This window comes from Mesoplodon mirus (genome assembly GCF_964341445.2).
Source record: "Mesoplodon mirus genome assembly, chromosome: 4".
Taxonomy (NCBI): Eukaryota; Metazoa; Chordata; class Mammalia; order Artiodactyla; family Ziphiidae; genus Mesoplodon; species Mesoplodon mirus.
The window spans coordinates 8,288,795-8,305,885 of NC_138979.1; the positions used below are offsets into that span (position 1 = coordinate 8,288,795).

The window sequence follows — 17,091 nt, forward strand, 5'->3', positions numbered from 1 at the left end:
TTTTTTTTTTTTTTTCTGCTTAAGCCTGGTGTCCTTACCTGTCTGTCAGCCCTTCTCTGTCTGCACGTGTCTGTGTCAAAGAGTAAACAGTAAGACAGCAAGGATGGTGCAGCACAGCTACCATTCTTTATATGATGGTGAGCCTTGCACCCCAGCTGGCAGAATGGCAGAACGTGCCTGCGCATGCAGTTCCTTCATTTATTCCTTCATTCAGTCAGTTGGTGAGTCAGCCAGTCATTCTGACTCACGCACTTACTCATGTGCCTCTTCAGTCCCAGGAATGTGTCAGCAAACAAAACGAACCAAACTTCTTGCCCTCATGGAGCTTGCACTCTACGAGGAAGAGGCAGGCAAGACACATAATAAATAAGTAAATTATATAGTGTGCTAGAAGGTGGTAATTGCTGTAAGAAAAATAAAGCAGAGGCTGGGAAGGATGGCAAGGTTGCTATTTATTTATTTATTTATTTAAAGAAGATGTTGGGGGGTAGGACTTTATTAATTAATTTATTTATTTTTGCTGTGTTGGGTCTTCATTTCTGTGCCAGGGCTTTCTCTAGTTGTGGCAAGCGGGGGCCACTCTTCATTGTGGTGCGCAGGCCTCTCACTATCGCGGCCTCTCTCGTTGCGGAGCACAGACTCCAGATGCGCAGGCTCAGTAGTTGTGGCTCACGGGCCTAGTTGCTCCGCGGCATGTGGGATCTTCCCAGACCAGGGCTCGAACCCGTGTCCCCTGCATTAGCAGGCAGATTCTCAACCACTGCGCCACCAGGGAAACCCCCTAGGTTGCTATTTTAAATTCAGAAGTCAGAGGAGACGTTATGGAAAGGTGATATGTGTGAGCAAAGCTTTGAAGGAAGTGAAGAGATGAGTCATGTGGGTGTCCGGGGGGAACATTCCAGACAGAGGAAGGAGCTCATCACAGGCCCCGGGCAGAAGAGTGACCTGTAGGGAACAGCAAGGAGATGAGGGTGGAACAGCAGACTGAGTGAGGGGTTATAAAGGTAGGAGTCACGTGGGGCCTTGAAGGCTTCTGCACTGGGGGAAATGGGACTTACCACTGGAGAGTGTGGACATGGGCGGCACCCTGATCCCACTTGGACTGCACAGGGACGGTTTGGGTGCTGTGTGGGGACCAGACTGCAAGACAGGCAGAGGGAAGCGCAGGGGTGCCACTTGGCTGGCCACTGCAGGAGTGGGGCAAGTGATAAAGTGGAGGTGATGACAAGGGTCCAGGGTCTGGATACTTTGAGATTTTCTGGTGAGTTGGAAGCGGGATGTCAGAGGACAGAACATGGTGATGCAGATCTGGAATGGCTGTGAGCTGAGAGGTGGAAGCTGCGGGTGGAGATGGTTTGCAGAAGAAGGTAGGTCAGTAATTCTCTTTGAGTTTGACGTATTTAACAGCTATCCAGAAGGAGACGCTGAATGGGCAGCTTTACGTATGTCATATACAGGCCTGGGGAAGGAGAAATTCCAGGCAGAGACGCGAAGTGGGACTCAGCCAGGTAGAGTTGATATTTAAAGACTTTGTGGCTCAGTCCTGGATATGACAACATCTGAGAAACACCATAAATCCAATGCACACTTCAGATTTTAAAAATATAAGATATAGGGGGCTTCCCTGGTGGCGCAGTGGTTGAGAGTCCGCCTGCCGATGCAGGGGACACGGGTTTGTGCCCCAGTCCGGGAAGATCCCACATGCCGTGGAGCGGCTGGGCCCGTGAGCCATGGCCGCTGAGCCTGTGCGTCCGGAGCCTGTGCTCCGCAACGGGAGAGGCCACAACAGTGACAGGCCTGTGTACCATACACACACACACACACACACACACACACACACACACACACAATATGTATATATATATATATTATATATATATATAAGATATAAAAAATGAAGTAATTTCTCCTCAAAGTGTGAAGAACTCTGCTGAGATGTACGGCTCCATACATTGCACTCTTCGGTCACTTATTCACTCAACGAACGTTCCTTAGGTGCCAAGTGTATGGTGAGTGTACACCAGACGTGGCTATAATAAAATTCAGGAACGTAACAGCAACAACAAAAACAAATTGGACTTTTCAGATCATCCTGATGGTCTGTCCCTTTTTTGATGCGTGAAAGGAGTGACTCTCTCATAGTTTAAATGGATTTATTGATGTGTATCATTGACGCACAGTAAGGTGCACGTGTTTAAAGTGTACCATTTGATGAGCTTTGACATATATCCACACCTGTGAAACCATCACCACAGTCAAGAATTGTAACTGTGTATTTTCAACCAATCATACTTCCCAAGAGTTTTGTGTGTTTCAAGCTCCATGCTGGACACTATGAAGGATATAAGATGAAATCCCTGCCTCATGTTTTTGTTCATATTTAAGATTCTGCCTTTCCCTAAAAAGTGATCTCATCACACACTCATTTCCAGGTCTTTTCTCCAGCGTATGCTGAAAATACACTCAAGTTTGGTTTCAAAGGCTTTGGAATGACACGTGTAAACCATGTGACACCCGCGTTCCTGGTTAAATCAGGAAAGAGGAGAGATCAGGAACCCTGCCATCTTTTAATCAGTTCCGATACAAGCAGAAACTTCTCTCGTTCCTTCTTGTGTGGAAAAAGCCCAAACAGTAGGCTCTGTTTCCTCCTTTTTTCCTTTGTGTAGGCAACAGAATAATTACCTCCTGCCGAAAGCTTGGAGAAATCGTTCTGTGTCCAATTAGAATTTTGGGTTTGACTTACAGATCCAGGATCATGTCTTTATTCCTGTAACTGCTCTCAGTGAGATGCACCCTGGATGTTTTTAGATCTCCCATTTGCCATGGCCGTTGCATGTTACAGCACTGCGTTACACCCTGTGACAGCCTTGCCACCGAGAGGCATCCTGGGGTGAAAAGGAGGGGGGGAGCTTTCCTTTGGTTTTGGAATCCTCTCCCTCTCCCTCCCCCCCCCATTTCCCTTCCTTTCCTAGCCTGATGCCCCACCCCCATATATATATGTATATATATATGTAAATGGTGCTGGGGGACAAGGGGTCCTGTCCTGTCTGTGACGCTGCCGCAGCAGAAGCAGGAGACCTGGGAGCAGGTCTTCAGGAAGCCTCTGCGGTGGCGCCCCGGGCAGCCGGCCAGCGTTGAAACCTCGAAGATGAATGGAGGGTGAGGTCTGCCAGCACAGCTCGTGCAAGAGCGAGCAGTCCCTGCCAGCGACACTCCAGCCGAATCCTTTCCAGAGAACTCGGTTATGTAAACATCCAGGCGGCAGCCTCCAGCCCAGATGGACTGCCCTGTGCCGACGTCTAAGATAGCTGTGAAAATTTCCCGCAATGCAAGCAGTCCAGGTTCCCAAGCTCTCCCTGGAGAGCTTTTTATTAGGGACCTTGGGCTGGGGAGGGGCAAGGACTTGCTCCTACCTCCTGGAGCTGGGACCATCCTTCAGGGCTGTGGCTTTCCAGAGATCAAGGGCACCCACATGCCCCGGGTCTGCTGTGCTGTGATGCCATTGGAAATATGATCTGATTTAAGCGTGAGTCTTAGAAGGATCAGCTCTTGGGCTGGAGCACTTCCTTCCAAGCCTGGAAGATTTGGCATCTGTGCACCGGGCCCCTGGACTCAAGCACGAGTGGCATGTGGTTGCTTTGTATCTCATGCGGGTTCTCTGAAAGCAGGTGGCCTGGGGACCAATCCACTGTCTTAGGCACCTGTTCTCTCCCACCTTGCTTCAGAGTCACCGAAGACCCAAGGATGGAACTCCAGGAGCTTGTGGATGTCTCAAGTACTCTTTTCTCCCCCTCACAACCCTCGGGGTAGTGGAGAGTTTGACTGTATAATACACAAAGGGGGTTGTCTGTGGGAGGGACAGCCCAGGCCCAAATTCTCTTATCTGTGTGGCAAGGCACCCCAGCTATCACTGATGGCAGACGGGTGATAATTCTGCTCATTTGCCATGTCATCACGCAGATAATATAAACCACAAAGAATGCGTGTGTTTCTGAGCCTGAGTTTAAGGGTATGTTTCTACAGAATAGGCAAATTAAAACATAGCTCACTAAATGCAAATCAAGTTCTATAGTACCTATAGTTTGAAATTACCCTTGAAATGATATATAAGGATATATGTTATTTGAATGCATATTTATTAATGCATGTACAAATATTTATTGAGTGCCTGTTATGACAGTCATGTCATTCTATTTCAATCATATATATATATATATATATACACACATACACACACATATATATATAATTTAAGGTCAACAAAGTAATTTACAATAAAAATGTGGTAACCTATTGCTTAATAAGACCCATGGCTATAAATAGTGTTGTCTCATCCCACTGAGCACAACATAAACAAAAATAAAAAATTAATTTAAAATGACAGATTGAATTAGACACTGGAATAAAATAGGCAGATTCATATTACCAAGAAAATGTCATTGGTTCTTGGTTGTCAATTACACGAAGAACAAACCAACTACAGAAACATAACCACCCCACACAGCATTGCAGTTTCGTGTGTGTGTGTTTTTTCTTTTAATTTTTATTGGAGTATAGTTGATGTACAGTGTTGTGTTAGTTTCAGGTGTACAGCAAAGTGAATCAGTTATACACATATGTATATCCACTCATTTTTAGATTCTTTTTCCATATAGGCCATTACGGAGTGTGGAGTAGAGTTCCCTGTGCTATACAGTAGGTCCTTATTAGTTATCTATTTTCTATATAGCAGTGTGTATATGTCAGTCCCAATCTCCAATTCATCCCTCCCCCACCTTTACCCCCTGGCAACCATAAGTTTGTTTTCTACATCTGTAACTCTATTTCTGTTTTGTAGATAAGTTCATTTGCACTCTTTTTTTAGATTCCACATATAAGTGATATCATATGATATTTGTCTTTCTCTGACTTACTTCACTCAGTATGACAATCTCTGGGTCCATCCATGTTGCTGCAAATGGCATTATTTCATTTTTTATGGCTAAGTAATATTCCATTGTATGTATGTGCCATATCTTCATTATCCATTCATCTGTCGATGGACACTTAGGTTGCTCCCATGTCCTGGCTATTGTAAATAGTGCTGCAATGAGCACTGCGTTTTTAAATAGAGGACTTTTTTTAAAAAATAAATTTATTTATTTATTCATTTGGCTGTGTTGAGTTCGTTGCTGCACGCGGGCTTTCTCTAGTTGTGGTGAGCGGGGGCTACTCTTTGTTGGCTTCTCATTGCAGTGGCTTCTCTTGTTGCGGAGCACAGGCTCTAGGCACACAGGCTTCAGTAGTTGTGGCATGCAGGCTCAGTAGTTGTGGCTTACGGGCTGTAGAGCGCAGGCTCAGTAGTTGTGGCACACGGGCTTAGTTGCTTCGTGCTATGTGGGATCTTCCCGGACCAGGGATCAAACCCGTGTCCCCTGCATTGGCAGGCAGATTCTTAACCGCTGCGCCACCAGGGAAGTCCCTAAATAGAGGACTTTTGATTGCACATTTATACAAAGGAAATTGCTAAGGGAAAAAGTAGAATAATGTGTTTGTGCCTACCATCTGTAGTGTGATTTTCTTAAAGTCTTCTGAAGCAGTCAGTGGATGTGGTGACTGTTTGTTTCATCAAAGTACGTGTAATAGTGTAGCAGGAAGCATTATAAGTAAATACATGAGTTATTAGAATGAATGTATTTTGGGGGGAATTCTTGTTTATAGGTGTGCACGTATATCCATGGCTCATACCTTAGAATGTGTCCATCCACCTTCCCCCAGAGTCCAGTAAACCTTTCTACAGTGTCGCAGGCTGACAGTCTTCTTTCCCTTCCTGATTCCTTGCAGTGGTGGCAAGGCAACTTGTTCCATTTTGAGCAGTGATGCTTGTTAGAAAGTTCTCCCTTCTACTGAAATCTGATGTGTCTTTTGAAACTTCTACTCATTGATTCCATTTCTGCCCACCAAAGCAAAGTTCTCCCTTCTCATTCAGTTATCAAACCTAATCATCAGGGCTTCCCTGGTGGCACAGTGGTTGAGAGTCCGCCTGCCGATGCAGGGGGCGCGGGTTCATGCCCCGGTCTGGGAAGGTCCCACATGCCGCGGAGCGGCTGGGCCCGTGAGCCATGGCCGCTGAGCCTGCGCGTCCGGAGCCTGTGCTCCGCGGCGGGAGAGGCCACAGCAGTGACAGGCTCGCGTACCGCAAAAAAAACACAAAAAACAAAAAACAAAAACCTAATCATCAGATTAGCCTTAGATCATCAAATTAGCAAGTCCCCATGTCCAGGCCTTCCCAGGACAGTCCAGTTTATACCTAGTACCCCCGTGGAATCCATGTTAGCCTCCCTTTTCACTCGCAAAGGTATCTTGCATGGGGGATAGATTACAGGGTCCCTATCACTGAAGCCAGCATGCAGCTTTTCCATCAGCCCTGAGAAGACATGGTTTCCATATCTTTACCCAGTCTGATTATCCTTCTTTGGTCTTGCTCCACTTTCTTTCATGTCCTACCTAAAATATGGTACCCAGAATTAAACACAAATTTCCAGAAATAGTTTAATCGTAGTAGATTATAGGAGACCTCTTGATTTCATTATTCAGGATGCTGTACTTGTAACACGTGAACTAAGAACAGGACCTGGAACCATAAACAATATGACCCCCAACTTGTAGACGTGGAAGCTACCATCTAAACAAACCTCTTGTCATCTGCACATTTGGTCAGCACACTTTCTGTGTCTGGTTACAAATCGTTGCGGGGTAATATGGATATTGAGAGCTTATGTTTAGTATCTCTTTATAATTTACCAACTGCTTGTGTGTTTTCTAAGGCAGTGAGCCTCAACACCTGCAATTAGAACCCTCTTTCCAGGCTCCCCTCATTCTTACACCAGTTAGGATTAAATTGATTTGGAAACGTTGTAGGATTAAATTGATTTGGAAACGTTGTCCAGTGGATACTTAACTATTTCATCAACTATTTAGCCATCCTCAGACCACTGGTATACGTTGTTCCTTCTTCCTGTTGTCATAAGTAGGGTTCTCCAGCTGTATTTCTCACTGCTCCACGCCAACCCACCACCCTGTGCCCCAGCTCTACTGCCTGGCTGATGTTTCCAGAACATGCCACGTTCTCTCCCATCCAGCTCTTCTTACGTCAGGTTGTCTCTGCCGGATGTCCTGTCTTCAGATATCACTTCCTCACCTGAGCACTCACCCATCCTCCAGGTATGAGTGAGGGTCCCCCCAACCCTCTGCCTCATGGCATTTTATACTCACCCCATGGTCACACAGATTACACTGTACTCTCCTGTTAACTTGGGTATTTCTTCTGTTGGACAGAGAAGCTCATTAAGTATAGGAACAAAATTATGTTCATCATTGTATATCTAATAAAATGCTAGGCACCTAACTATGTACCATAAACATTTGCAGAATGAATACACACTATGATGGACACTACTATGTATAATCCTTTAAACCCATTTCTCTTATTTCATGAGGGGCGGTCACTAGATTACTCTCTGGATTACTAGAAAGATGGATAGATCTTTTCTAGAGGAGAAATTACTGTCAAAGAAGATGAACTTTTTAGCCATTTGCATCTTAGTTTTATTTCCTGTAGGCTATTAGGAGTCTTCTACTTGTAGTCATCTACGAATTAAATAATTTTATCTTTAACATAGTAACCCTTCATTATAGTTCTTGTCATCCTCCCCCACCAACTTTGCATTTGCTTTTTCTTTTTGCTGATGGCGATTTATGGAGTAAAATTATTTTAAAATGTAATCAAATCTATACGTTTTTCCCTTTTGGCGCATCCATTGCTTTTATGCTTAGAAAGACCTGATAAACCTATCTATTTTTAATATTTAACTGTATGAACCACCTGAGATTTTTTCCGGGGAAAGAGGTGCAGTTAGTTTATATTCTTTTAGTCATTAGTCCCACCGTTTCCCTTCTTGGTTGAGAAGATTAAACTGAGTGGTCCAGCAGCTCATCTTTTAACAAAAATCCATTAGCACCAAACAATGGAAACTTTCCTTTCCTTGCTCTTCTTGCTTGGAACGTATCTTTAAAGGCTCTTTCATTGTCCTTAGTCTTTCCTTATTTTAAATCTCAGCTTCAGTGTTCCCCCTCTATTCCTCTAAAGTTGTGACACTTTCTCATCTATGTGTCGATACAGAATACGTATAATGTACTCTATGCCCCTGACACATTGTATATATTATACTACAATCTAGTCACCTTTGGGAATCCTCTGTGCAGATACTTTGTGTTCTTTGGATGTCACAATCTTCACTTTCTCATTCAATTTTATTTTTATTATGTTATTTTTATCTTTAAAGTTTATGTGTTAAAGTTTAGATCTCATACCAAAACTATTCTTTTCGATCCACAGAGTCAAGCTTATCTTTTTTGGGGACTTTTAAAAACCATTTTCCTTGAGTCTGGGGTCCCCGTCAGACTACCCATCAGTCCTCCTTTTCTATAAAAATTCCAAATACAGTCATCAGAACAAAAGAAAGTGTAGATATTTGCCTTTTCCTGCGGAAAAAGCATCTCCATTCCAACCAAAACTCTATCACTGAGACACTGAAGCCAGAACTCCATGTGCCGAAGCCCAGGTGTCATTTTCTTTCTTCCTTCCTCCCTTCGAGGAGAACAGCGGGATGTCGGATGGTTTAGAAGGGTTCTTGCTGCTTCTTTGTATGTTTTGTTTCTTCGGAGTTTATACCTTCTCAGCCAGCCTTGAAGGCTGTCTGCGCAGACACCTGTGTTGTGAACAGTTGCCGGTAAGAGAAACACCCTGAATCTGCCAAGAGAAGCAGGCGAGGCCTCCTTGCCAGCAAGAGGCCTTCATCTCCTCCTCCAGTAACCGACTGTGCATGTGGCCTGGCAGTTCTTGTGGTCCCCATCATTGTCATCTTACACGTGACGCTGGTGCCCCTAAACCTCCATTCCTCGTCTGGCTCCGGCACGCCTTCCATCGGCTCTCTGTGGATGCTGGCAGGGAGCGTGCGATGACAAGCAGCCATTGCTGTTTGGGGGAGGGCTGGACCTCCAGGTGCTCTGTCGGGGTGGAGGAGGCCTTTTACCCAGGACCAGGGCCCCGTGGACTCTGCTCTGCGAAGACCTGGTACGTGCTCAGTGCTGGGGACAGCCACCCAGATGTTGCCCGCCCAGGCCACCGTCCTCTCCTGTCCGGCCACAGCGGCAGACAGCCTGGCATGAGTGGCCGCAAGCCGCAGCCTCACCCAGGCCGCCCTGCAGGTGTGGAGGTGGGGGAGTGGTAGCAGTTGATGAAAACTGGGTTCCACCCTGCAGGGCAGGACACGTAGTCTCCCAGCTTCCTGACCCCACTGCTCAGGGGAGCGTCACCTTCCCTGACTAGAGACGTTTTTTTTTTTTGGCTGTGTTGGGTCTCCGTTGCTGTGCACGGGCTTTCTCTAGTTGCGGCGAGCAGGGGCTACTCTTTGTTGCAGTGTACAGGCTTCTCATTGCGGTGGCTTCTCTTGTTGCAGAGCTCAGGCTCTAGGCACGTGGGCTTCAGTAGTTGCGGCACGTGGGCTCGGTAGGTGTGGCGCATTGGCTCTAGGACGTGCGGGCTTCAGTAGTTGCAGCACGTGGGCTCGGTAGGTGTGGCGCATTGGCTCTAGGACGTGCGGGCTTCAGTAGTTGCAGCACGTGAGCTCAGTAGTTGCGGTGCATTGGCTCTAGGACGTGCAGGCTTCAGTAGTTGCGGCACGTGGGCTCAGTAGTTGTGGCTCGCGGACTCTAGAGCTCAGGCTCAGTAGTTGTGGCACATGGGCTTAGTTGCTCTGCAGCATGTGGGATCTTCCCAGACCAGGGCTTGAACCCATGTCCCCTGCATTGGCAGGTGGATTCTCAACCACTGAGCCACCAGGGAAGTCCCCTGACTAGAGACTTCTAAAGGTGATATTGAGCCTACTCCGTGCCATGCACACTCTATGTGTGTTAACTTACTTATTCCTTTCAGCAGCTCCACAAGGTTGGCATGGTGATGGTCTCCATTTCATAGACTGGGGAGTGAGGCACACATTGGCAAAGTGCTTGTGGGGGGCTCCACCCAGCTAGCCCCCAGGGAAGCTGGGATAAGACACGAACCCAGGTGGTCAGGCCCCAGAGCCCTCCTCCCATCCTCTGTAAACCCCAGTGCAGTGACCTGGGGAGGACAGGAGGGAAGGCTACAGGCTTGGCATTGCAGCTGCCAGCCAGGGGTGGGAAAATCCCCCCACGGGGAGGAGAAAGCATGTGTATCAGCACAGCTGAGTCTACAAGAATGAGTGAAAGTCATGTCCATCTTCCCCTCAAACCAGTGACCTCTGAGAATCAAGATGGAGCTTCCTTTGGTCACTGCTGTGTCTCCAGCCCCTGGCTTGATGGTGGCCTGTTGCAGGCAGGCAGGGATGGTCCTTTGTATACATGAGGGAAGAGAAAGTGTTTCCAGGCAAAAGAGACAGCATGGGCCAGGCCCTGAGGTAAGAGTGGCCCTCAGGGAAACAGAACTTAGAAGTCCAGGGCAGGTGAGTCCTGGGCTTGGACTGGTCTTGGAATTGCAGGGATGAAGCCTTGGGTAGGAGAGCATTTGAAAAAACCAAATGTGAGGTGAGGCCAGATCTCAGAGGACTCGTTATCCAGCGTTCAGATACTCATCTCTCACAAATGGTAGCCACAGTGCTAATCAACAAGGAATGTTTTATAACCACGCCAGGAATCTCCTCCTCAGGCCATTATTCCCTGAGGCCTTCCATCCAGATCTGCTCAGGATTCTGCTGGCTAGACATTCCCACCTTCTGTTTCCAGCCGGCCTCTATCCAGGCTTCCTGAGACTCCCTCTTTGGTCAAAACTCCCCTTTACCTATGAGAAAGCTCTATTCCCTTTGCCCATCCCTCTCCAAATAATAATAACAATAATAATGGAATGTCAAGTAGCATGGAGTCTCCACGGATCTTCAGAGACTTTAGTTCTTCTGGTTGTAGAACCAAAGCTTTGTGGGACCCTAGGCCTGGGTAGAAAGCAAAAGCTTGCCTGTAGATGTGCTGTGAATGAGGTGAATATGGGTTAATATGTGTATTTTGGGTAGAATAATGGGTTGAGATCTTGCTCATATACTCAAAATGGTGGTCAAGAAAATCCTGTCTTCGGAAGATGCTCTGGCAGCGGCAGGAGAAAGGACAATCAGGTTATCGTTCTTTCAGTGTCCAGCTGGTCAGAATGTAATTCCGAAAGCTCTGCTGCCTTCCAGGGGCTGGAGGCCTCACCTGCACTTCCGTTAACTTCTGTTAACTGAACTGCAGTGGCTTCACTGCTCTGTGGTCGCCAAGGTGGGGTCCATGGTGCATAACCAGGGCCCCTGCATGTGGCTCTCACAGTGTCCCTTCCCTCCTGACCATTTAATCAGAGGTTTGGCTCTCAGATGGGGGAGAGCGATCATCTGTCACACTCTGGCCCTGGGCTGAAATTCCCCACTTGGGCCTTGACCTTCTGTATCTGAGACGCGCCTGTCCGACTCCATGTCTATAGCTTGTCCTCAGATTGCAGTGTCTTGTTGGAAGGGGAAAAGAGTCCCCTCTTCCCCACATCCCACAGAGGAGCTCTGGGTAGGAGTTCCTCTCCACTGGGGTCACACGAGCCCATCAGTGGAGCTCCCTGGCTGTCCTCTCCTCCGACCTATCTGAGTCTATCCCTTTCTTCTCAACTTTAGGCCCAGAGACTGATTATTAATGTTTTTTGACCCTCTCCCCTGCAGCCCCATCTGGAGAGGATTGAAACGATGGTCCAGTAGGACTTGTGGCTTCATCACACACAGCAGTGGTCTGCAGGGTGGCAGAGTCAGGGACTAAAAGGGTCCACCTGTTACCGGGTCCAAGCTCATGCTGCTTGCTGCATGACAGGCCAGTAAATCAAGAGATGAGTTGTTGGGGCAACGGATAGCGGCTTCATTAGAAAGCCAGCAGGTTGAGAAGATGATGCACTCGTGTCCCAAAGAACTAGCTTGCCCAGGTTAGAATTCAGGCTTCTTTTATACTAAAAGGGGAAGGGGTGTGGTTGGTTGTTGCAGACTTCTTGCTGTCGGAATCCTTCATTCTTGCAGCTGTCCCCATAGGTCTGGTCACAATGTTCCTATAAACCTCCAACAAGACAAATGTTATTATGACCCGGCAGTCCCACTCCTGGGCATATACCCAGAGAAAACCATAATTCAAAAAGACACATGCACCCCAATGTTCACAGCAGCACTATTTACAATAGCCAGGGCATGGAAGCAACCTAAATGCCCATCGACAGACAAATGGCTAAAGAAGATGTGGTACATATATACAATGGAATATTACTCAGCCATAAAAAGGAACGAAATTGGGTCACTTGTAGAGACGTGGATGGATCTAGAGACTGTCATACAGAGTGAAGTAAGTCAGAAAGAGAAAAACAAGTATCGTATATTAACACATATATGTGGAACCTAGAAAAATGGTACAGATGAACCGGTTTGCAGGGCAGAAATAGAGACACAGATGTAGAGAACAAACATATGGACACCAAGGGGGGAAAGCGGGGTGGGGGAGACAGGGGGGTGGTGGGATGAACTGGGAGATTGGGATTGACATGTATACACTAATATATATAAAATAGATAACTAATAAGAACCTGCTATATAAAAAAATAAAATAAAATTCAAAAAATAATGCAATTAATGGATTTGGAAAAAAAAGACAAATGTTATTTTCTGTTCTGTAACTTTTTATCTCTTATGAATGGAAAAGTTATACCTTTAAAGGTCAGAGCCTTGAGAATGGGGTATCCTGTGCATTGCAGGCTGTAGGCAACATTCCTTCAGTGATTAACTTGCAGGAAAAGCAATAGGATACAAAGGTTAAAGAAAAAGAGACAGATCCAATATGGAGTCAGATTTGATCTTCCCTGTGACACACCTGCCCACGCAGCCCTCCGCTGTCCCCAAGCCCTTAGTACCCACACAACACCACGACTCCTCTTCTTGTGTCACCAGAGAACACCCAGTTTCCTTTCGCTGGAGGCAGAGAGACCCGGGCAGCAGCCACCACAGTCTGCTTTCCAAAGATCCTCCAGTGAAACACTGGCCGCACTCATGACCTCATCAAGTGCACACTTGCAGCGGGTCTAGCTTTGAAGAATGCAAGGCTGTTTCCGTTCTTTTTTTTTTTTAATATTTATTCATTTATTTATTTATTTGCTTGTGCCAGGTCTCATTTGCAGCAGGCAGGCTCCTTAGTTGTGGCTCACGGGCTCCTTAGTTGTGGCATGTGAACTCTTAGTTGTGGCATGCATGTGGGATCTAGTTCCCTAACCTGGGATCGAACCCCGGCCCCCTGCATTGGGAGCATGGAGTCTTATCCACTGCGCCACCAGGGAAGTCCCTTCAGTTCTTATATTACATTGCATTGCCATGTAAATTTGTTTATAATAGGGCCACGCATTTAATCACTTTCATCTGGGTTTTATCAGTTCTGACTGGATTCAGCAGGCAAGAACCTCAAGGACATGCCTGTGTGTGTCCTTCTTCTGAACCCAGGAGGCTCATGATAAAGGCAGAGGTGAAATAACTTGCCAGAGGTCATGGAGCAAAACTGGGACCAAGTCATTCTCTCTGAATCAGACTTCTCTGTCTAATACTTGGTATGTCCTTTCTTTCCATTAGCATCTTTATTTTAATATGATGTCACTTAGAGACAAAAAAAGGTAATAAGCTTGAGATAAATCAGACAGAGGGAAAAATCATAGTAAAAATGGACAATATACCTTTAACTTTTTTTAAAGGTTATAGGCAGAGGCCCCTCATGCACTCTTTTTTTTTTTTAACATCTTTATTGGAGTATAATTGCTTTACAATGGTGTGTTAGTTTCCGCTGTATAACAAAGTGAATCAGCTATACATATACATATATCCTCATATCCCCTCCCTCTTGACCCTCATGCACTTTTATTATAATGTATGAAATATACATTATAATAACTTATTCTATTGTATCTGGTGTGTCCATGGTACAGGTTAGGTGTGGGCAGCAGATGGATGAATATTTTTAACAACTTTTAATTTGCCCGAAATCCTTTCTATCTGTGTAGTCATTTACTGTGGGGTCGACTTTCTTGAGGCCACCGTGAATGTGTTGCATTTATTCGTCTCCTGGATGTGACAGCTTCATAATTAGTGCGATTCTGGTATCCTGTGACTTGCTGGCACTTACATGAGTCCTTGGGTCCTCACTTATCTGCAGAGGAAACTGAAGTGGAGAGAGGGATGTGACACATCGAGGTGACCCAAGCAGCAGAAGCCCCAGCAGTGAGTTTCCCTGGGAACGTGTAGTCATGTCTCTGGAATTTCCTTCCAGGCCACAGAATGGCCTGGGTCAGAGGGCGGGTTGTGAGGTGCTGCTGTCTTACTTCTGGCATCCTCGGGGTGCTCCATGGCTTCCTGGACCGCGCTCACAGGACGTGCTCTAGGACTTACGTCTCTAGGTCTGGGCCTTGGCTTGGACGCTTCAAAAATCGGCATTTTCTCTTTGATGATAACGTCTTAAAGGGTCGGATTTCGGGTTGTTTGGGGGATCACTGCCAGCTCTCCAAAGTGTGTTTTGGAAATGTGAAGTCTTTGTTTTGTGCAATTCCGATGAGTCTTTACTATTTCTTATTTTATTGTCCCATGAAGTATTGTCTCTAAAATGAATCTGAGTCACAACTTGGTAACTTGGGCAGAGCTGTAAACAAGTAGGCACGTGGTAACTAGGAACCTGGCTCTCCTTCCCTCCCTCCCCTCACCCCAGCCCCCAGTGTCTTAGTGATAACAGTTCCAGTATAAATTACTCTCAGGAAATATGATGGTGACATGTGTTCATTGAATGTACTTTCGTTTTTATTTTTTGAAATTGTATGTTTTTCTAAGTTTATTATCTGTTACCCTGTTGTCATTTGCACAATTGCATTAGTTTTCTCTGAAAATATTATGAACAGGAGAACTAGGGTTATTTCTTCAGAGTACTTCCTCTGCGTGTACATACCATAGTAGATAACACATTTCACAAGGGGCAAGGAAAAGGGGAGAGCGGACATCCAAGAAGTGACTCAAAGAGAGAGAGAGAGGAGGGGGTGATGTGTAGAGAAAAAGGTGATAACAAGAAGCATATTGAAATGGGGTTTACTTAGTTTTGAATTTGAAGAGAAAACATTCCTAATAAAACATATTTTCACATGCTGGACCCTGTACCCCTCCATGTAAAGCTCTTCAGAATCGCCCTTTGGGGGAGTTGGTCATTGCTAGTTAGGTAGTTATTTGTTTCTCGGTGATGCCCTGCAGAGGGGACTCCTCTGTCATATTTGGACAGAGCCCCCTTCCGCCATCAGGAATATGTTAGGCTCTGGTAGAGAGGCCCTCAAACACAGGTATTTATAGTCCCTGCCTTTCAGATCCTGTGCTCCCTGGACCCTTTCTGGTCTCAGTCGGTCTCCCGTGAATTCCTCCTGCAGGGAGAGAAGGTGTGAGACTTTTGGCCTTGAGATTTCTAACATCTGTGACGATCATAATTCTCATTTGTAAATTAATGAGTTTGATTTGATATGTTAAAATATAGGCAATCTAAGAAGAATTTTCTGAGAAGGAAGTTTCTCGAGCTCCGTTTCCCATGGCTGACCTCAAAGTGTCCTTCAGTTTTCTAGATTAAGTTTCTTCTTTACATTTTTTAACTGAAAAAGAAAAAAGATGTGAAGTCATATTTGGGTAGGGGTGGGGATAGGGGACCACCCATAAGCCTATTAACCTAGCACATCAACTGTCTTATTTTTGCCTCTTCATTCCTGTACATGTTCACGACAATTTTATTGGCTGCCTTTACAGTACACGTCTCATATTCTACTGTGTTCACTTAAGCTCGTGTTACAAATGCATTTCCTTGTTTAAATGTAGTTTTCGTGATTCGGTGTGTGTCTTAACAGCAAAGTTGGATGAATGGGGTGGACACCTCACTTTCAAAATAACACTTTTCTGTGTATCCTTTGGGGTCACAGTGCACTTGGCAGGCTTCTGCTTGGTATGGAATTGTACCGTAACAAGTCGATTTATGGCTGGAGCGGTAGCCAGCTGACATCTGCAAGAAGCCTTGTTCTCCAAAAGCATTTCCTTTGAGGGTGATGCCAGCCCTCCAGTTGTGCCTGAGCAGCTGAAAACAAGAACAAGGAAAGCAGTATTTGTTTACAATTGTTAGTATTCAAAAGAAAATTTCACTATGCCCAGGAAGCCAGACAAAGCTACAGATGTCCAGCCACTCTTTCTCTGTACACACCCAGGATGGCAAACTTCTTCTGATCTGATGACGAGAACAGGCTGCTCCGATCTCCCATCTGTGTAGAACAATAGACAGGTCTCCCTTTTGAGAAAAAAAAGCCACAGCTGTGCTGTCAAAAGAAAGTTGTGCTTTCAAAGACGTGATGATTCAAAGTTGAGTTTCGGTTTAGACTCACTTCTCTGTGCTGACTTTTCTTGGGGACAGTTTGCCTTCCAAAAGGGAGGCAGCTTGTAAATTTCCTATTAGAATAGGGAGTGTGCTTATAAATTCCTCAGGGCTTAGTAATGAGATTTTGTTGGAGAGAAGAATGAAGTTGGAAGCTCCTTGGGTAGATCTTAACATCTGGATGCATAGCTACTTCTTTAAACTGCTGAGCAGATAAGGTGAGATTAAGGGAATGGGAACTGTATGTTTCAGATGAAAATGAGAATCTCACAATACACTTTTAGGTATGGGTATGAACTCGGGGTCATGTCACACTTTGCATGCTTGGAAATATTTTGAGAAAATGATAGGCTACCTCTTCTTTATGACTGTGATTAGAACTTTATTTGACACAATAATGACTTGGATACCAATTTTCCTTGGTTTTTATACAGCTTATTAGAACGTGAATAAGTAACTCAAGAACGTGTTTATACCCTTAACCTTTTACAGTAAAAGGAAGTTCAAAACTTTGTGCTTTAAATATGCACAGGACAAGCAGAATTGCTTTCTAAAACTTCCTTAAAATTGTCCCCACCCTTCAGAGAATTTTCTCAAATTGTTAATAAA

The 17,091-nt window shown here is 45.5% G+C and overlaps 1 protein-coding gene across 8 annotated transcripts in view; it reads left to right on the forward strand.

The window, feature by feature from the left end:
- Window positions 1–17,091, forward strand: part of FRMD4A (FERM domain containing 4A) — a 350,648-nt gene that overhangs the window by 116,461 nt on the left and 217,096 nt on the right. Inside the window, exon 1 of one of the 8 annotated variants that reach the window (XM_082618237.1) lies at window positions 14,301–14,321. The exons of the other annotated variants lie outside the window; for them this stretch is intronic. The gene's annotated coding sequence lies outside the window, so the exon portion shown is untranslated. Of the gene's footprint in view, window positions 1–14,300; window positions 14,322–17,091 lie in introns of those variants that run through there. 8 annotated transcript variants of the gene reach the window in all.